The sequence below is a fragment of the Rousettus aegyptiacus genome, unplaced genomic scaffold (assembly GCF_014176215.1).
Source record: "Rousettus aegyptiacus isolate mRouAeg1 unplaced genomic scaffold, mRouAeg1.p scaffold_m13_p_8, whole genome shotgun sequence".
Lineage (NCBI taxonomy): Eukaryota > Metazoa > Chordata > Mammalia > Chiroptera > Pteropodidae > Rousettus > Rousettus aegyptiacus.
The window spans coordinates 40,086,168-40,102,553 of NW_023416311.1; the positions used below are offsets into that span (position 1 = coordinate 40,086,168).

Consider the following 16,386-nt stretch of genomic DNA (forward strand, 5'->3'; position numbering starts at 1 on the left):
TCTAAGGCAACAGAGCCCCACTCATCACACTGTCTCATTAATTTAATGTGATAATCCATTTTTCTCTTGAAAGTGCTGCATAACATTTATTTATCTGTGCTAATTAAAGTGAATTGAAACAAATTTTGAGTGAAGCAGCAAGCATGGAGCTTTTGTGGAGATCAGCAAAATCAGACCCGGAAAGCACTTTTCTGAGGATATCACCACTTGACCATTCTTAATGAGCATGTGTGAAAGGAAAAAACAAGGGAATCTCAGGGCCATTTTTCCTTTAAGAATTAGAGGACAACATTGCACTCTTATTTGGAATGTGTGATGCTAACAGGAATTACAACTTTCCTATTGCATCTGTGCTAAAGAATGTTGTCTTTTATAAAGTACCAGGCCATTACAACCACATTTCCCTCATTATTCTCAAAACCTTGGAGGGAATCCCCAAGTAACGAATAGATTTTTGTAAACTCCTTCAGTTCTCTCTTTTGTTATTCCTTAAAAATCCACGCTTATTCACCCTGAAATTTCATACCATCTGCAGAATCCATTCATCATTCATTTAACAAACATTTGTCTTCTCTTACTTTAGTTACTTTATTTTTGTCTTATTTCCCATGTCCATCCCTCCCTTCTATAAACAGTCATTCCAATGTTTAATGTATACCTTTGTGTTTGTATTCTTGCAAAATGTGGTGTTGTTCTGTATGCATGTATTTTTAGTTTTTTAAAATGGCATTGTGTTACATATCTAATTTTCTTTTATACTGCTTTCATTGGGCACTATGTGTTAGATGCAATTATATTGTTATGTATGTGGCCAGTCTGTTAATTCTAATTCTCATATATTAATGATAAACTCTTTTTCTAGCTATTAGGTATAAAGGGTTGAACAAAAAAATTTACAGTTCCTGTTTCCACAGGGCTTACATTCTAGTTGGAACTTGGAACAAATAACCACACATAATATGGTAAAGTATCTGCCATTCACTTCAATAAATATTTGTAAAATGCCTTCCACATGCTGAATACAATGTTCAGCACTGGGATAAAATAGAGAATGAGACAGAAGAGATACCTGTCCTCATGAATCTTACATTCCAGAGGATCACACAAGTCTTATAGATCGTGGTAAGGATTTAAAGTCAATGGCAAATGATTAAAATGTTTTCTTCAACAGGGTGGCATGAAGTTTGTATCTATTCCAGATGCAGTAGGAATAATGGCTTAGAAGGGAGCAAGACAGGATTCAGGAAAAACAGTTAGGAGGCTGTGGCAGTGAAAGTTGAGAAATGATAGTGGTTTCAACAGGGATGGTGGTGGTGGAACGGCAAAGAAAGAAGAGATGTGACGTGTTGGAGACGGAACAAACAGAATTTGCTGATGGATTAATTGTGAGGGGTAAGAAGGAATCAGGAAGTGTCCCAGGGTTTCTAACCTGAAAATTGACCTGGAGAAGACAGTGTGGAACGAGTTTGGGAGAAGAGCAAAGTCCTGTCTGAGTCATGATGCTTTTGCAGGATATAAATGGAGGCGTCAAGCAGGCAGTTGGGTATACGAATCTGAGTCTCAGAGAAGAGCTGTAGACTGAAGAAGCATATTCAGGAGTCATCGGATATAGATAGTCTTTAAAATCATGGGGATTAATAAGAATGTAGACAGAAGCAAAAAAAAAGGCAGGGAGGCATTGCAGAGCCCAAATGAATCTGGACATTTAGAGACTGGATGGAGGAGAAAGTCAGCAAGACATGATAATGGAGTGCTCAGGGAGGATCTCTGTTTCCCTAGCTAATGACTTGACCCAAAGCTATTTTTTGTAGAGAGATGGGGATTCATGTCGATATAGAATGGTACAAAAAGTGGAAGGTGGGAAGCAGAGATGGTATGAACTAACAAATCTTTAGAAAACTTAAGGATGAAGGGGAAGGAATAAGGCAGAATGATATAAGGAAGGGAATTTCGGATTAAAAAAAAAAAAAGACTTTTTTAAGTGAGTGAGACTTGAGCAGGATTAAAACGTGACATGACACATAGGTGTACAGGGATAATGCATGGTAGAAAGTTCCTGAAAGGCAGGAGATGAAATCCAAGCACAGGGCAGGTCTGGCTCCTGGTGAGAGGAAGGGCAGCTCCCTTCTGACAGCCCCTTTTCCACACCTCTCTCTGAACATTATTGCACCGTCAAAATGAGATAAGAGGAAGAGCTCGCGTGAGAGCTCTGTTCAAACGGGTTTCACAATGAGCAGAAGGGGCCTAACTCCTCGAAAAGTAATTTGCTCAAAGGTCATTCTCAAAGAAATCAAGCCTTAAAACAAGAAGATATCCATAGAATTTGTAGGAGAATCTGATTTTTTGTTGTTACAGGGCAAATTTAGGTTGTGGAAGAAGGTTATCTGATAGAAGAAAATTACTCTCGCCTGTCCGGGAATAAACCATAACAGTCTTTGACAGAAACCTAGAGAAATTGTGCAGCCTTTCCTTGAGTTTATCAAAGAGCTAAAAGCTCCCTTGTTTTTCCAGCTTAAAAAGGCATATAGAGCAAAAGAAAGATTCCCTGGGATAAATAAAATTCAAGAATATCAAAATAAGTAGGAAATAACAAACCAAATAGGGAGTGATCAGAAGACACACTAGTGCCTTTCAGCACTGACCTGGGCACAAGCCAGAGTGACTCTCCCTCTACGGCCTTATCTATGAGTCTGAGAGGACCTATGATGGATTTTCTGCTTAAGCCTGGGAAAAGACCACACACAAATTAAATAGTATTTAGTAACAGCTAAAAGATAGGTGCAAATATATCTAAACTGTTTATTTTTTTAAAATCTGAGGCTAAAGGGTACAGATGTTTAATTTTCCTAGTCATAATATTTCATAATGTTTTGGTACTTTCTGAATTGACTTCTCATACATAGGAATAAATTTACTGAATCACATCCTGTTTCATTTTTCAGGTCTTTATGCCATGACAAAATGTAGATGGTTGGATCTCAAAGCCATAGCCCAGAGGCCAACACTGACTTGTGGGCAGCTACATGGTAGACAGAATAGCCCAGAGGAGATAAACCATCTCTGCAGGCTTAGACTCTCAAACTCAAGCTCATAAAAAGTATCACAGGTAGTAAATAGAGGGGCAGTATATTATGTGAAGCACACTAACTTTGGGAACTAGCTGACCGGCCACTACCCTGGTGGTATGACTTTGGGCAAGTGACTAAACTCCCTAAATCGCTTCATGTGTAGAGCACCCTAAGGTACTCAGGAACTTTTAAGGTTTATCTTAGTTATTAAATCCCTTTATCTGATGTGTTAATAAGGATTAGCTTGGTACCAATTGATAGAAGCAGGCCTCAAAATGACTCAAGTAAAAAGGGAGATTTATTGGTTCATATAACTGCAAAGCTATTAGCAATCCATATAGTCCCTTTTGAGAAGTGGGAAAATGGACCCGAGTGAGCATGTGGCTTGGCAAGCAATGGGAACCTTAGTTTGGAGGGAGGGAGGGAGGGAGGGAGGGAGGGAGGAAGGAAGGAAGGAAGGAAGGAAGGAAGGAAGGAAGGAAGGAAGGGAGGGAGGGAGGGAGGAAGACAAGACAGGAGGGGAGTGGAGGGAAGGGAAGGGAAGGGAAGGGAAGGGAAGGGAAGGGAAGGGAAGGGAAGGGAAGGGAAGAGAAGGGAAAGGAAGGGAAGGGAAGGGAAGGAAAAAGAAAGATGTTCTTTCCTTTAGGTAGATACAGCCTAACTCAAAATTGATTTCAGCCCCCAGTTTTTACCTTTAGCTGAGAACCCTCTGCAGTTCACAAACTGCTCTAAATCCAAGGGTAGTCTGGCATCAAGCCTCGCTGGATCTAGGGACTCCAACACTGTCATCAGGACTCACTCCAAACACCACAGACTGGGCTTAAAAAAAAATACTTATTTTCTCACAGTTCTGGAGGCTGACAGTCCAAGATCAAGGTTCTGACAGGGTTTGGTTTCTGGTGAGCACTCTCTTTCTGGCTTGCAGAAGGTTGACGCCTCACTGTTTACTCACAAAATGAAAGGGAGAGGAAGAGAGGGAAACAGAGAGAGAGGGAAAGAGACAGTACTAGCACAAGTGCAAGAGAGGAGCTCTCTGGCCTTTTTTCTTATAAGGACACTAATCCCATCAGATCAGGGCCCCACCCTTAAAACCTCATTTAACCGTGATTACATCTTTACTCCAAATACAGCCATACCGAGGGAGTTAGGGCTTCGACAAAAAAATTTTGGGTGACACATTCAGCTTATAATAGCATCCTTCTCTCTCTCCCCCACCTAGATTCTTCTTCCCCAATTATGACCTCTATTGTCGATTCTAAGGTACAGGAAAACATCCAGTCTTTTCTCTTTAAAAAAAAAAAAAAAAAAAAAAAAAAAGCCTATAGCTTTTATGAGGTTATTTTGTGCAGTTTTTAAATATTCCTGTGTGTAGACTTCCTCAACCTATTTATTATAAAATATGTCTTGATAAATTTTCAGAATATATAGGTATCTACTTTATAATTCTTTAGCTGCTGCATAATATTCTAATATATGATTAACAGCTCCTACTGTTTCAAATACCTAACACCATCCTGATAAATGTTTAAGTCATTTCTAATATATTTTCCTGATTAAAGACAATCCTGCTAGGAAAATCTTTACACTTAATGCCTCTTTGTGCACAAAGGTGAATGTTTCTCTTGGGCAGATATCCAGAAGCTGAAGGGCTGAATCATAGAATATGAACATTATCAATTTTAATAGACACTGTCAAATTGTCATCCAAGGTGACTGTCCCAATTAATATTCCCACTAGTAATTTATGAGGCTGCTTGATCATCCTTTCCAACATTTGAGACCATGAAACTTTAATATCAAACTTTGCCAATTGATGAGTATAAAAAATGTTATCTTACTACTTAAATTTGTATTTACTTGATTAATGTGTAGTTAAGCATCTTCTGGGATATTTATTGGCCAATTGCATTCCCTCCTAAGAACTGCCTCTTTATGAGCTTTGCCCATTTTTTCTTATCAAATTGTTTATCACTTTTTTAATCAATTTGTATGCTAATCCTTTGTTAGTTAGGTTGCAAATATTTTCTCCCAATCTACCATTTGCCTTTTACTTTATTTATGGTATCTTTTGTCTTACAAAAGTTTTTATTTCGGAAATAGTCAAAATTTCTAATTTTTCCATTTAGAGGGTTTTGCTTTTAGTGTCATAAGAAGGCCTGTGCTATTCCGAGATCGCAATTATATTCTTTTGCATACTCATTTAACTCTCTTATATTTTGTTTTTGTTTTTCTTGTATTTTGACATTTAATTCATCTGGAATTTATTTTCAAAAGTGGCATGAGGTAGGGACTAACTTTACTATTTTCTTAATGGATAGCTGGTTGTCCTGGTGCAGGGAGCTGACTTTTTTTGCTACCTCAAGCTCTAAGATGAGAAAACACTTCTGTATCTCAATGTTTCTGGACCTAGCTTAAGGGGAAAATTAGCTGGTATATACAGCTGTGCCCAATGCCTTCCCGGAGAACAGGACCACACACCTGGAAGCAGGGAACTGGGGGTACATTTCATGCAACAGACATGTTGTAAGTGATATCAACACTGATGCCTCTCAAAGCAAATCACGTCTCCAAATCAAATTATCAACCTCTGCATTGTCTCTTTTATAATTAAGATTTTCCTCTAATTTGGTTTTTGAATTAGTACACATTTAAACAATTTGCTGAAATTGTGTTAGGGGATGATTTGCCATAACGTTACACACATTTTGAACCAGACACTATTGTGTTAACTTAGCAGCAGCATTAAACACGACATGCCTCGGGATGTTTTGGACTTCCATGGTTTTCTCAAAAGGGCTGAAACAAGGAGCCAGCTCAATATAACACACATACTGCCTTTGCCCGACTGCACAGTGCCGTTGGTGGCTGGGTGCCGAAGGCCTGGGTTTGAATTCTGCCTCAGCCACATCACAACTATGAGACTTTGGCCACATTTTCTTAATATCTGTTTGCCTTATTTGTTGAATGGGGATAATAAAAATTCTTACATATTAGAATCACTATAAAGACTAAATGTGTTAATATCCATGAATCTCTTAGAAAAGCCGCCAGAATGACCAACAGCGTGAGGGGAAGCTTCAGCTCTGCGGGGCACTGCTTTCTTCTGACCTCTTTAAAAACTTTGCATGTTTTCAGATTTACTTCTGTTTTCCATTATCACTACTTTCTTCCTGGTGTATTTTCAAATATAGTCTGTCTCAAATTCATTGTCAAAGAACGTTGCGAAACGTCCTTGTGGACAGTGGGATGAATAGAGCACTGGACCCCCCACACTCCGGCTTGATCCCAAGCGAATGTGAGTCTCAATCGTGGACCCCTTCCCCACCACTCTGGAAGGCCAGCTCGCAGCCCGCATCGCTCCTGCTCCCCCGTGAAGCTCCGAGAGCACGACTGCCACCTTTGTTGACTGGGGTCCTTTCTGTGGGCAGCAATTTGCCTGGTGACTTCAGATATGTAATTTCAGATAAAAAGCTAAGGCTCAGTACGGCTGGCCTCACCCAGGTTCCCTGGGTCCTGCTCCTGGGCTCTTGTGCCTCACAGGCTGCCTCTCTAGGAACCAAACTATCTCACAGGTGCCCTCATTTTACAGAAGCCAGGCCTCAGTCCTCATTTAGGAGCTCCCCTGAGAACCGCACCCTGGGAGATGACCAGTTTGAGGAACAGTTCGCATGTCTTTGGCTCTACCCTGATGAAGTCCTCGTCACCCAAGAATGCCTAGGATCCCTTTGTGTTCCATATTAGGAAAGAACCAGAGGTGGAAAGATTAGTCAGTGAACATATTGAGAATATCGGGTGGGGCAGTGGAGGGGGGGCGGTGGAGGGGAACTGTTCATTCTGGAGAAGTCCCAAAGGGAAAGAACAGTGAAGGGAGTTTGGGGAGGGAGGAGAGGACTGGGAGACCTAGTCAAGGGAGAAGCAGAGCTGTATGGACAATAAAACACAGGGAAAATTGCTGGAAGGAAGGGCCTACATTTGGATGATAACCGAGAGTAACAGAGATAAAAAGCATGGTGGATGTGATGCTCCAGATCTAGAAGACAATCTTTCTGATGTTGAGAGCACCTAGACGTTCCATTACACTAAAAGACAAGAAGTCCTAAAACAGGCTCACAAGCACTGTGCAAATATTTAATTTAGAAAATAAAGATTCAATGCTTTTATATATATTATGTATATTTTCTATATATTATGTCCTACATATCTTACATACATACACATTATATATATTTTTATGATGTGCTATGTATATGTATGAACATTTTTTGGAGAAAAGATTAAAATAGATCATTTGAGTACTTTCCTGAGGGGAAACCCAAACCAAACAGCCTTGCTGGCCTACCCTCTATGTAAGCCTGCCTGGAGGACAGAGGGCACGGAGTTTCACAGGGTTCATTAAGCCTGAAAGGGAAGCTGGTAGGGGCTGAATGTTTATGTCCCCCCAAAGTTCACATGTTGAACCCCTAGTAGGACTATATTTGGAATGGAAAGTAACTAAGGTTAAATGAGGTCATAAGAGTGTGGCCCTGGTCTGATAGGCTTAGTGTCCTTATAAGATGAGACATGGGAGAGCATACTCTCTCTGCTCCCACGTACTAAGAAAAGGCCAGGTGAGGACACAGGGAGAAAGTGGCCATCCTCAAGTCAGGAAGAGAGCCCTCACCAGAAATTGAACTGGCCAGATTTCTAGACTCTAGAACTGTTGAGAAAATAAATGCCGCTATTTCAGACCCCCAGGCTATGACATTTCATTACGGCAGCCTGAGCCAATACAGAGGATCACATGGAGGTTATGATGTGAGGCTGGCAATCCTTTTCCTCCTGGAAGTGATCGTCTGAAGTAACCGCCAAGCAGCAGAAAAAACTCTCATCATCCATACCAGGCATTTCTCATTCAAAATGTTCTAGCTCAGTATAGCCAGTCCTGCTCTCACCACTACACAGCAAGCACTACACAAAGGCAAACTATCAAAAACAAAAATGTACCCCATTCTGCCAGCTGTAACAGACAACGAAACTATTAAAGAGGACTGTGTTCGACAGCATTTCTTGGCAGAGAGCTAGCTTCTCACTTTGCTCCAAACGTTAGTTGGTGTTTAGGACATGCACCAAGTGGCCCTCATGTACTGACATTAAATGAGGTAAAGTGTGGTTATTTACTCACTCATTCAGCAAGTATTCACTGCATTTCTAGGGCGTGCCAGACAGTCTGCTAAATGCTGGGGATATAGTGTTAAAAGAAAGTCCATTCCTGTTCTAATGAAGCTTCCAACTGAGTGGCAGGAGGCAAAACAAATAAACAAGTGACTACAGTAGGCCCTCAGTGTCCACGGGGGATTGGCTCCAAGAACCACTACAGATACCCAAATTTGCAGATGCTCAAGTCCCTTAGTCGGCCCTTTGTATTTGTGGGTTCTGCATCTGAGGATTCAAGCAACCACAAATCAAAAACAAGTTAATCTGAGATCCATGGTAGTTTGAATCCACGGTTGAGTGAATCCATGTACTTCAGAATGCAGGGGTATAGAGGGTTGACTGCATACACAGGGTCGCATGGCAGTAAGAGCTGCAAAGAAAAACAAAGTAAGGTAAGGGGAATATGAGGAAGTACAATAGGTTGAAGAGTTGTAATTTTATATACAGTGGTCAAGGAGGCCTGACATTTGAGCAAAGACCTTCAGGAGGCAAAGGGGTAAGCCCTATGGATATCTGAGAAGATGGTGTTTCGGGAAGAGGAGAAATAAGAGCCTGAGGTGGTATGTGCAGGAGGAAGTGAGGCTGGAGTGGAGTGAGCAATGGGAAGGAGAGGAGATGAGGCTGGCAAGGTGGAGGGAAAGCCACATGGTGCGGGCTTTGGCTTTTATCTGAGACAGGTGAGAAAGAAACCATTGGATAGTTATAAGCAGAGAAGTGCCATGATTTTATTGAAAAAGTTAAAGGATCATTCTGGCTGTTACCTGGGACTAGACTGTAGAGTACAGAATACAATTAAAGTTAAATGAGGAAAGACCAATTATGTGGCTATAGGGAAACTCCAAATGACCAGTGTGATAATGGTGGAAAGGAGAAGAGGTCAGATTCTGGACATATTTTGAAGGTCAAGTCAACAGGATTTGCTGATGAATTGGATGTGACAAATGGCAAAACAAGAGTCAAGAATGACTCTAGTTGTTTGGCCACAGCATCATGACATTGTGATGTGATCAAGAGGCGCAGTATTGACAAGTAAGTACTACTGCATCTGAGTCACCATCCTCCAATATGCATTGATAGGAACCTGAGAGCATAGGGCTAATTCTCAATCCACCATGGATGAATTAATACTGTCATATTATAGTTTATACAGCGTTTTGTTAAGAAAAAAAAAAAAGCTAAACTATTTACAAAGAAAAGTAATTATACAAACTAAAAAGTGATGCCTCAGGAATTAAAGAAAAAGGCAAGGGAATCTAGCAAAAACGATGTCAACATTGGGCCATTGGGCTGTAATAATTCAAAACTTTATGCTTGCAATCCTGTTCAGGGGTAGGGAAGGGTACAAGTGATGGTGAAGTGGAGGTGAGGGTTAGGGACTTTCACAAGTTTGCTTAAACTAGAGAAGGTTTTAAAAGGCCATTTGAAGAACGGAAATGACTCAATTGCTTTGAGGCATGAAAAGAAAGGGAGGGGAACTATGAACAAGTCAAAGTGTGTGTTTTTATAAAACTCTTCATAATACAGTTCATGATACAATATTTCTTAAGAAAACTGATGCGTAGGTTTCCAGTTCAAATGTAAAAATATAACATTCTAGTTGATATTAATAAATACCTGGTTATGAATAAAGGTGTATTTAAAGGGTTTCACAAAGAAACTGACATCAATTGTTCCACTTGTCTTAATCTTTGGTGAAGTACAAATGAAGCACTAGTAACTACTGAATCATCTGAAACTTTTGGAAAGTACCAAAGAATACGTTATTTATTTTAAAGTACAATATTTAAGCTCATTTCAAGCTATAATCTGAAAACATTCTTAAACTTACCTGGTTAAACGTCGCCAGTGCTTTATACTGCTGTTAACTAGAGACCTGCCCAGGCACAAAATCCAAAGTCAGGTGGAGACACCAGGAAACCATCTTTATATTTTATAATTACTGGTATAGGGAAGTGTTCAGAGGATAGTTTCAGATTCAACGATGTTATTTTTTTATACTTCATTTAAAAATGTACTTTAGACCCAAGCATATCATTTTTTTTGAGTACTTTCATTGTCCACAATTATCTAGTCTAAGGCTTGATGTTTAAAACAGCTGTTGTCTGTTTTAAAGTTTCAAAGTTAAAGCAAACAAAATACTCTTAGTTGTCTCCATTTCTTTGGGTTTAAGACTACTCTCAAATATACATTCATCATAAACAGCCTGGAAAAAGCCCTTCAGTTGATTATCAGTACAATGCTTACTCACATAATCTAAAACTTATTTGGAATGAATAGAAGCATAATTTTATATTTAAGCATGGGCCAGAACAATTCCATCTGACAGCAGGCCTTCCACTACCGGGAACCAAAGACCTTAAAAACAACTCTCAAAAATTAAGTATATTTTACTTTTCATCATTCTTTTGGCCAACTAGTAAATTCCAAAGTGATGTTTAATCATTCGGTTTATCTGGATATGAAAAGTATAAATTACATTTAGGTAACTACATTTTTTTAAACAAACTCATATCCAAGTAGATACTTTCCAATCTAAATGTTAGTAGGAAGGGCAATTAACAGAGTTATGTTGGAACAGAAAGTCGAAAATAAGGTCAGAGACAGCCTTTGCTCTGTATTACATAACCAAAGATTTCAATTAAATGTAAAGAGCTTTCGTGGGGGGAAATGGAGTTCTGGTTTACATACATTTATTGTTCATTCATTGCCTTACTTCTAATTTACCATTCTCTTAATTTCCCAAATAATAATTTGATACCAGAAGGGAACAGAGCCCAAGCTTCACTATGGCACAGTGGAATGACTGTTAGACATGGAGAGGGCAGCACCCGTGAAGCTATTCATGCAGGGCAGACAGTAATCACTGTCAGCACACACCAGCTCGCTGGTGAGCGGTCCTCGGAGATGCTCTTGCATCGTTCCCAGTGGATTCAAACTGCACTTTTATCTCCTTCCACGGGTCTTTTAGAGTTCTATTTCTATTCTTATTTTCAAGCATCTTGCTTTGCAATTGTGGTATTTACTCATCACTTACATTTGTAAATCCTTTCTTCCTCATTCAATAAACAAATTAGACACTACATTGGAAGCCCTATGTTGAGCGAAAGCCTAGATTTTATTCATCTTTCAAACTGGAATCTCAAAATAACTTTCTAGTATTTTTTTCTTTTCATTTTCAAATGATCCAATCCGATGTGATAATCTATTTTTTCCCTACCTTGCCTACTTGAAAAAATACTTTTTCTTGAAAGAGAACTCACTGCTTTCACTAATTCATTTACTCTCTTATCTATCAAACTCTTACTCTCTGCTAGGTGTTAGAGATACAAGAGACACGAAAAAGATGTATTCCCAGGACTCATGGAGCTTCAGATCTAACAGGAAAAAGAAGCATTCAGCAGATAATTACACCGAAAAATTAACTCTAGCTGTGATATTTGGACTAATTTGGCTGGGTACTTTGAGAATACAGGATGGAGAGGATATGACATAGACTGGAGTATCGAGGAAGTCTTTCTAAAGAAGGGACATTTAGGCTGAAATTTCAAGGATGAATAGGCATTAGCCAGGTAAAGAGGTGAAAGGGGGAGATGATAGTGACAGTGTTCCAGTCAGAAGCATACGGGAAGACCTGCAGTTACAAAGGGGCGTGGAACTTTCCACGCCTGTGAAGTTGCAGAGGGAAGAAAGTGAAGGGAGCCTGACAGAGGGATGAGACCAGAAACAGGCAAGAACCAAATCTTGCACAGCCTTGAAGTCCCCATTAAGATTTTGGGATGCCAAGGTGTTTTAAGCAGGTGGGTGATGTGATCAGATATACATCTTTCAAAGGTCACTTAAGCTACAATTTGGAGAATGAACTGGAGGAAAAGAGTAAACAGGATATTATTTATGTTAATTTTGGGGGGGAAATCATCAAATATATTGCTCTATATTGGTTCTCCATACATATGATATATGTAAAAGCATAGAAAACGAACTACGAGGATGCACAGGAAACTCATGATAGTGTTACCTATGAAGAAGTAGAGAGGAATGGAAAGACAATGATGATTACAAGGAAGTTAAGCTTTATATACCATGTTTTATTGCTTGAAATGAAGACAGAAAACAAATACGACAAAATATTAACAATCATTAATTTTGAGTGGTGAAAGCTGGGATGTTACATTACTCTCTGGAAATGTCTGTATCTTTCTATTTCCTCAAAAGAAAAGCAAAGTTTAAAAATGGGGAGAGGGAGGATGAGAACCAGGAGAGACTGATGTGTTGAGAAGTCAAGGGCAAAGAGTAATCACAAAAGAAGGAGTGGTCATGTTCATTGTTACTGAGAATTCATATAAAATAAAAACTTTAAAATGCCGACTGGATTTATTGTCACAAAAATGTTTAACAAAAGCCTTGTCAATGGAGTGCTGGGAACACAAGCCAGACAGGAATGAGTAAACTGGGTGAGAAGGAAATAGCTGGTGATTAGCTGGTAACTGTCAACAATCTCCGGGCTACTTGGAAAGAAAGGGTAGCTTGAAAGGAGCAGGGGATCCAAGAAGGGCTTGTTTATAAGATGTGAGAGACTAAAGCTTATTTACATGCTGATGGGGAGATGGAGGAGAGGTGGAGACAATAGGACACAATTTCTGAGAATGTGTAAATGCCAACAGGTAGAGGGCCTCAGTAGGAGAAACACTGCCTCCACCCTAAGAGGAGATATGCAGGAAATGGTACAGAAGCAAAACGTTCCCATCTGATAGACTTTGTCTTTTTAGGGAAGTAGGAGGCACAGAGGGTAAAATATCTGGCTGAAAGAGAGAAAGACAGAGGCTGAGAGAAAGGGAAGACGATGATGAGGCAGTGCTGAGGATCCAACTGAGGTTGGTAACTGAGTATAAACCCTGCTCAGATGTGCACTTTTTTTTTTTTTCTAGTGGGCTTCAGCTGCCCGATGCAAGAACAGAGAAGTCTGATATTTATATAATGCAGGACTCATTTTTAGTCAGATGGGTAGAACCAAAAGATAGAGGAGGAAGGGAATTGAAAGTGTTTGCTAGAGAGAGGCAATTATCATGAAGCTATGCTGGACAGAGAGAGGAATGAAAAAAGGAGGGAGTAGACGGGTGGAGAGTGGCAAGGCTTAGAGGTCTTCAGGAAATCAATTTGAATGCAAAGGGGAGTCTAAGCAAGCAAGCTGGAAGGAGAGGAAGTTGTGACTCAAGAACGGGATGTAAACATTAGTGATTTTGAAGATGGAGCCTTTTATGATAATAAGGGTCAGCATGAAGCCCTGGGGTGAGGAGCAGTGGTGAGTGAGGGGAAAGGACAGTGAAGGTGAGGACGGTAAGAAACTGAGGAGCAGAGGTTTAGTGGTTAGGTGGACACCAACACTCCCATGAATGGTGGCAGGTGGTGGGACAGACAGGAGGATGGTAGTAAGCCTGGTGATGAGTATTTGAAAAATGGGGTAAAATGAGGTCTATGGATGATAGCACCAATGTATTTGTAAGACAGCCTCCAAAGGTCTGAGAGCTTTTGAGATGAGAAATGGTCTGAGAAGCAAGGACATCAACCTTACTTCCCAACACTGAGATAGATGGGCAAGAGGGAAAATAAACAGCTCTACCAGAAAAGGCTGGGGAAAAGCAGTGTTCTACAACACAGACAGGATTCATGGTGATGGTGGTTCTCATCGCTGGCTCCATGCTAGAATCATCTAGGGAGTTTGAAAAAAATATCCTAGGTCCCGCCCCGGACTGAGGAATCAGAATCTCTGGAGCCTGGGAATTTGTGTCATTGACAGCTCCCCAGTAATTCTAATGAGCAAATAGATTTTAAAACCACTGATCTAAGGCAAAGAGGTGAAGGGAATTTTGGAGAAGGGATTGTAGGTACAGAGATTGTAGGTACAGGAATTAGGATTGATAATTGCCTGAATGTACAAACCGAACTCCCTTAGTGTCCCCCAGAAACTCATACTCAAAAGGAGTTGAGTGATAAGCATCAGCAGACCTTCTTCTCCCAAGTTCAATACTACTTTTTGTCATAAAGCAGAAATTCTGATTAAATAGACATAGTCTTTAAAAGGATGCTGTGTGACTTTACCTTTTTGTGTAATCTTCCTCCATACTTTTTCCAGGTGATGTGAAGGAAAGCAGGTATCATACAAGCATTTATTGAAGAGGAGTTGTTATGGGTAGTTCCCAGCATCGATACAAAGCGAGCCACGTCTCTCCTCTGTGCCTCCATCTGACTCCTGTAAAATATGGTGACATGATTGATGTAGAGGATGACAAGCCTAATGATGCTAGTTAATTTTTACAGAGCAATGTGTGCCAGGCCCTAGACATGTGGTTTATACTCACCATCTCATTTAAGCCACACAACCCTTGGGAGAGAGTAGTACACGAATCCCCATTTACAAATGAGTCCACTGGGGCTCCGGAGAGACAAGTGATTTGCTCAAGGTTACCAGCTAGAATGTAACAGAACTACAGCTGGCCTCCAGAGACCAAAGCTTTCCTCACTTTACTTCATGACATTTAACTACAATGTGGTCTAAGATTCCTTCTTAGTTTTAACTCTGTGATTCTGACTTCCATTGACTTTCCTTCTCTGAAGGGACAGGGTAGATTGCAGACTTCGAAGCCTTTGGAGGAGCAGCAGTTTTATTGAAAACTTAAGGTAGGCTTCTGGGAGTGAGTCTGAGGTGCACAGAAAGGGAAATGACATCATTAGGTTTCCAAATGCCACCTCCCACAGACAGATGCTCCCCTGAGGAAGGGAAGGATTCAAAAGACACAATAACTGTCCCCCCCCCCCCCCTCAGCTCTGGAAGCCATTTCTCCCCGGGCAGGTGGACACATAATCTCACCTGGTCAGGACAATGGGCGCCTAACCGGATGGCAAGATTTCAGGATCTAGTAATTGCCAGGAAGATTCTGGGTGGTATTTCTTAGGCGTACAAAAGTTAACTCAAATTCTTTTCCTCTTGTATTCTATAATTTTAAATTAGATAAATTTAATCTCTTACTTTTTGGCTCAGCGTTCCTGCAAATTAAACATGCAACTATTAACAATGAAAATAATTTCCCTTTAAAAATATATCCTGAAACTCAATGTGGGGCATTTGCAATATATCCATAAAGCAAACAAGACAGCTTAATTGTTTGTTTCTCCAAGGGAAGAAGCTAAACTCAGAATTAATTTGGTTCAGCCTGTGAAACAATTCGTTTGCTCTGCCTAATTCTGCCAATTAAAGAACTTTTCCCAGACATAATTAGCATGTAAATCAGCGGCAGAGAAAGAAGAAGGGGCCCCAGCGACCTAGGAAGAGTGGAGGTGCCCTTCGGAGAACCCTCAGGACCCCTTGGGCCCTCCGGGCCTTTGGACTGCGCGGGGGCACACGGATGAGCTTGGGAACTGGGCTCGCACCGGCCATGCCTTTACCAGCCAAATTCTGGGCGTTAAATTAGCGCAGCCGAGGCTGGAGCCGTCCCAGTTCAAGGGCCTTCCACTGGTCCGGACCGGATTCGTGAGGGACCTCCAGGAGCCGGCCGCCACGCGTGCCACGCGAACGCGCAGCCCGGCCCACCGTCCTCCACACTCCAGCCACCCCCTCATGGAGCCGGCTCCGCGTGCCTCCGGGCCTGCGCGCGCACCTAGGGCCGCGCCCCCCTCGCCACCCCTGATATGCAGCGGCTTTTGCCTGAGAAGGGTGGGGATAGCGGCCCCTGCTGGCAGGCGAACAGAAGAGAGACTGACCTTTTCTCTCTTAACCATTTTCCCCACCTTTTCCAGGTGGTTTGTTGAGGGCTGGGTGTGTGTGTGGGCGGGGGGGGGGGGAGGGACGACGCATATAGTGTTGTCGCCTGTGTCTTTATTCTTCGTGAGTCCTCATGAGCAGATCTCTCTACCTAACTTGGCTTTCCAGAAGGACCAGCAAAAAAAGGAACGCACAATTAGTGGCCCTTGCCCCAGTTGGGGAACAGGTACAGTTTCTAATGCATTTATTTGAGGGCACTTAGCCTAAATGTGACTGTAACCCCGATATCATTCCCAATGCTTGTCTCGGCGGATCCCCATGACTAGTAAATATTTCTTTGAGCACTGCTTGGCCTCCCGGCACTTCTGT

General features: G+C 41.2%; 1 long non-coding RNA gene across 5 annotated transcripts in view; it reads right to left on the reverse strand.

Annotated features, from left to right (window-relative positions):
* The window catches only part of LOC107498156, a 207,878-nt gene extending 192,021 nt beyond the window's left edge, over nucleotides 1–15,857 (reverse strand). For 3 of the 5 annotated variants that reach the window (XR_001593960.2, XR_001593959.2, XR_001593956.2), the window contains exons 1-2: nucleotides 15,702–15,857; nucleotides 14,358–14,508 (exon numbers count right to left, since the gene is read on the reverse strand). This is a non-coding gene — a long non-coding RNA (uncharacterized LOC107498156). Of the gene's footprint in view, nucleotides 1–14,357; nucleotides 14,509–15,126; nucleotides 15,251–15,686 lie in introns of all 5 variants that reach the window. The other 2 variants (XR_001593957.2, XR_001593958.2) reach the window with 2 other exon arrangements.
* Between the last annotated feature and the right edge of the window lie 529 nt (nucleotides 15,858–16,386).